We start from the raw sequence: 5,528 nt of genomic DNA, 5'->3' as shown, positions 1-5,528 counted from the left end.
AGGGGGGCAGCCGCTGCCTCCGGCGCCGCGTCTGTCGCGGCCGCACCCGGGGGGCGAGCGGGGCGGGCGGGACCGACGGGGCGGAGCGGGGCCGGGCCGGGCGGGACAAGCGGCGGGAGGCACCTGGGGCCGGGCACGGCGGAGGAGCGGGCGGGGTGAGCCGGGCAGGGCAAGGCAGGGTAGGGCGGGCGCACCTGTGGGGATCCGCGGAGAGCGGGGGACCTGCGGTGCGGGGCAGAAAGGGGGGTTGGTCACAGGATGGGTCGGGCTGGAAGGGATCGCAGTGGATCAGCTGGTCCAACCACGGTCATCCCAAAGCACTGGGCACAGGGTTGTGTCCAGACGGTTCTGGAATACCCCAGTGAGGGAGACTCCACACCCTCTCCGGACAATCTCTTCCAGTGCTCAGCCACTGCACAGGGAAGAAGTCATTCCTCATGTCCAGGTGGAACTTCTTGGGCGTCAGTTTCTGTCCATGGCCTCTTGTCCCGTTGCTGGGCACCACCAAGTTGCACCTGGCTCCATCCCCTTGGCATTCCTTCTTCAGACACTTCAAAAACTTGGCACTACACCTTCATACATTGATGAGATCCCCTCTCTTCACAAAGAGCAGAGTTCTGTGAGGATGCTGGGAGGAACACAGTCCAAGACCAGCTGTGCGGCTTCCACCACTCACTTGAAGACGGTGTGCTGTTATTTTCTATTATTTTTAAAAGTCACATAATAGGAAAACAAAGAAAGAAATCACACAAAGATTAAGGTGCCTGGGAAGCGAACACAGCTGTGACAGGTACTGGATACTGAACACTGATGTCCATTGAGGAGCTGGTTTCCACAAAGTGGCTCACATGTATTGTGCCAAACACAGCACCAGGTTCTGGTCCCAACCAATGTAGATGTGCTATTACACACTCCCTTCCACAAAAAACTTCAGTAAAAGACCAGAGATCTAAATAATCTAAAAGCAAACAAGTGTTGAAGTGGATGGGACTGCTCCAGGCTGGAAATCAACAGAGAGCTCATTTCTGATGATTTTGGCTGAACTTGGAGAAGTGTCCCTCACCTCATGGTCTCCCTTTTGTGCCAGGGAGTTTTCCAGTATGTGTCTCAGTCCTGTCTCACTCAAAATCTCCCTTGTCTCACAGTCACACAGTGAAAATAAACAGTAACTGTGTCAGTTTAAGGTGCCTCTGCTCCAGTTGGCACAGGAGCTGGAGAGCCTGATGGAAAGTGAGGTGAGATGGAGGTCATCTCCTCTACCTGCCTCTTTCACCCAGGGTTTCATGGTAACTAGTCTGGGGCAGTGGATTAGACAGATCTGAGATATTTTAGCTTCTAAAGCATTTCCTGTCTTTAAACATTAAATAAGTTCCCAGGAATGGAATTTCTCCTTCACCTCTCTCTATTTCCCAGCAGGTTTTACATTATCACCTTGTTGAATATATTATGATAAAGTTTCAAGATCTTTTTGTAACAGTGCACCTGCCACCTCCCACTGAGTATATTCAAACGAAAGAGCTGGCCACAGGTTTACGATGGTCCCAGTGGAGTAGAACACATAAAACATGCTGCGCATGGCAGATAATAGGAGAAAAATAAAAAATTACTGGGCTGTAATTTTATTATCAGCCCTCAACACCCTGAACAGACAGACCTGACTGTTTGCAGTAGACTACCTGACCATGAAAACTGACATTTAATTTTCTGTGAAGGGAGATAAATAAATACAATTCTCTAGCAATTACAAGAATTGTGTAAGAAATAAAAATACAACTTTCACCATAAACCTTGCACCACTGAAAGGAGGTTTGCTCTGGGTTTCTGTAGAGTTAAGATTTCACCCTGGGGATTTATAGTTTCTGGGTATGATCAAAGAAGAAGAAAAAAATGTGACACTGTTTTGCATGACTATAAATGACATGCATCTAAATTTGAATTGGCATTAGGTTGGGGACCCCAACCTTTCCTGGCCTGTTGGCAGCAACACTGATCAGTTAACATGCTCAGACAACATCATGCTTTGCTCCCCGAGTCAATCAAGATCCCAGCCGTGATGGTCATAAACATCAGAGAATCCTGCAAGGCAGCTCCTTCAATGTGCAAACACACCATGCAAAACATCAGAGAAAACTAAAGCTCCACAGCCAGCAGTGGAGTAAACAATGCAGTCAGAGGGGGGCTTCCCTCCCCCCTCTCCCTAGCACGTCCCTCCTCAGATGACCACAAGCACAGACTCCCTCAGAGACAGTCATTACCACACTGCAGTGTCATTGGGCTCTATCCTCCCTAAGCTCTCAGGCTGGATGCTCACACCAATTTTTTTATGCTGATCAGTTTTGTCAGGTTCTTAATAGGTCGTTATTTTCCCCTACTAGTTTCTATCCAGCTGTTCTAATTGTGTTCTACCTATGTGAGAAACTCCTTTATTACCTATGAGTACGAGGAACTGTGCAGTCCCAGTAAAGGTTGTCACCCTGGAGCAGCACTGCCCTGGAGGTAGCAATAACCTTCTTGGGGAGGGATCTCCAGCATAGAGATCAGCTACAGACCCTGATCCAGCAGGTCAGGATTTCTCTCAGAGCTGCAAGGGAGAGTAGGGTGTTGCTGCTCCACACCAGCAGTGAGTTACTGCTTCGCTTTCCCCACACCAAGGTCACAAGAGCAGAGCCCAAGTTTCACCAGGGTGTCTCAGCCCCCTCTCTGGACAGACCACACCTGCATTCAAAGTGTCGACACGCAAAGATGTTGGATGTTCTTGTTTTGACTTGTGAGCATATCAGAGAAAATCGATTACTATTTTTCAGAAGTCTATTCTTTCTAATTCTGACTCCTTCTTTTCCAATAAACTTTCCCAGAATATTTTCCCCAAGAACTATGCTGTCATGGCCATCATGATGGAGTCGAGCTGCACACAGAACTCACACGGTTGTGGCTGCCCCATCTCTGGAATTATTCAAGGCCAGGTTGGACGCGGCTTGAATCAACCTTGTCTAAAGAAAGGTGTCCTTGCCCATGGCAGGGGGGTTGGAAGGAGAGGTCCCTTCCAATCCAAACCATTCAGTGGTTCTACGATTCTGTGCTTACTGGTAACGTGACTGACAGGCGTGCAGGAGAAATAAGCCCTGGACTAAAATGTTTTTCTATCTTTGTTAGAGCAAGCTCTTCATCATGTGGGACATTTGTGGCCACTGATATGAGTGAACGATTCACAAAACACAGCTGTCAATCTAGATTATTTTCCAGACTTAGTGTTTAAAATGAATTTGTATAATTTATACCATAGTTAAATCACATATGGTTGGATGACTGGAGGCAGTGTACTTCCAATTGGAAATGGTACAGGGAGGGCTCATTTTAATCAATATTCAGTGAATATGCATAGCAGAATTAGAGCAGAATTTTCTTTTGCTAACTCAGCCTTGAGTTTCTGCAACTGTCCATCCCTGCTTGACCATTTCTGGGACTATTTCTTGCCAAATTACATGCTTGTTGGGTTACTCAGGATACACATAAGCACTCCACACGATTCTTCCAGCTCGATCTTTATGCTCTCTGTGTTTATCCTCACGAAGAAGTTTCACTCTTGTGAGGCACAGAAGCCCTTTGCCTCCATTTCCAGTGAGTGGTGATTAACCACCTGCTGGGTGAAACTCTTTGCATAGAAGTCTTCTTGGAAACCCCTTTACAAATGACCCTCATCAGAATGAGCTGGTAGTTTTTAAAACCCATCAGGTTCATCTTTGTCAAAAGTTGAAGAGGCCCCAAAGTGAAATTATGCTTCAAAGTTGGTTGTGCTCCATATACACCACAACTGCTGTGGAGGCTTTTCTTTCCCATTACATTTTTCATTCAAGAATCTCAAGGCATTTTGTGAGTTTATATAACTTGTCCAAAGAGTTCAGCAACTGTTATTCAGTTGTAGCAGGACGAGATCACTGGTTAAACAAAATATGAACAGCTTTTAAAAGACCTTGGGGAAGGGCTCCTGTAGATTTAGTGGAGTTGCAGGGATGTGCTCAGCTGGTATCAAATCCCATTGGCACGTCTATCTGTACGTTATCTAAACCCATGCAATACTGCACAGTTTAGGGAGAGGCCAAATCCTTTCAGCTGGCATGACTGATCACAGCTCCTTTGTCTGGCTGTGTTAGAGAACCTGAGAAGACAGTCTTTTGTATCCTCCCTGCCAGAAAGATCCTTTGTGCAGAGAGGAGGCTGTGAACAGAGAGAGCTGGTGCCCCTCAGGTTTGGGAGGAGAGCACCTCTCGACACACCGATGGTCTGAGGACACTGCTCAGCTTCCCCACAGCTGCAGCACCTTCTATACTTGCTCTGACTTCCACAGAGCAGGGTTATGAAGTACCAGACAGTATCTGAGTGGCAGCTGACAGCAGATCCACTCCTGCAGCATCCTCTTTCCCCACTCCTCCCCAAACTGTAAAAGGCTACTCTCATAAATAGAAACTCCGAGGACTCCTTTGTCAACTTCCACAAAATCTGAAGCTGACTACAGTGTTCTGAGGAATGGAAAATGCTAGTCTAGCATGTTCCCAAAACCATGTTTCTGCATTTCTAACCAGTGTTCAGTTTACCATATGAGCTACTAGAATAGAGTTGCTTTTGCATGATGGTTAATTGCATTTCTCAGTGACACGTGACATGGGCTATACCATGCCACCGGTTATTCTGTTTATGGATAACTACATTTCAGCTGACATGAAAACTCAAAAATAACAAAACCACATACTGGTTGACCTAGTCTAGTTCCTCCACTAATACCTGATCCTTAAGGACCTGAAAATTCACAGAACAAAATCCCACTGTCTCACCAGTTTCTCTATTAAATTCTGCTTTCTGCAAAAGCCTTAAAATGTGTTAGGATGGAAGTTATATCTTCAGCTTGTCTCTAAACCCACAGTTGTCAGTTTGCATCCTATAAGTTTGGGCAAACTCCATGCAATAAAGAGTAACCATGGTGGAATAGGTTTCCAACACAATTCACAGTAGTATTTTCTGTCAATAAGCCCCTAACTTCATTTCACGTAGCTTTTTAATCACAGCCCCTGGAAAAGGAGCCCGATCCAGCGTTCCTGCTGCACCATAACTCCGTGAAATCAAAGAAACAATGTTTACATTTTTTCCTCCCCCAATTTGCACGTAGCACTGGGCTGTTATAGTCCCAAATAAATGCTTTTGATTACAAATATTAAACACAATTTTCTGCTTACATGCATTTCTCTGTATTGCACAGCATGTCCATCCTAATTTGATTAGTTCTACACATTTATTTGCGCTAGCTGGACATCCCGTTTTCTGGCATGGAGTATGAAGTTCCAGCTATCCTGCTGACTTGTTACCATTGTCCTTGCTCTGTCCTGCGACACAAGAGATTTGGGCTCAGGAGCGGAACTAAACCCACCTTCCGAGCAATGTTCTGCATTTCTCCGGCCGTCTCTGCTGTAGGCTGGTGCTTAGATTTTAGAACAGATTAACTGACTTGCATTTCTAGTGTCACCAGCAATTTTTGA

Source organism: Corvus kubaryi, unplaced genomic scaffold, assembly GCF_017639235.1.
Source record: "Corvus kubaryi isolate FWS band 111438036 unplaced genomic scaffold, C.kubaryi_AGA036_p1.0 37300, whole genome shotgun sequence".
NCBI lineage: Eukaryota > Metazoa > Chordata > Aves > Passeriformes > Corvidae > Corvus > Corvus kubaryi.
This window is presented reverse-complemented; position numbering follows the sequence as displayed.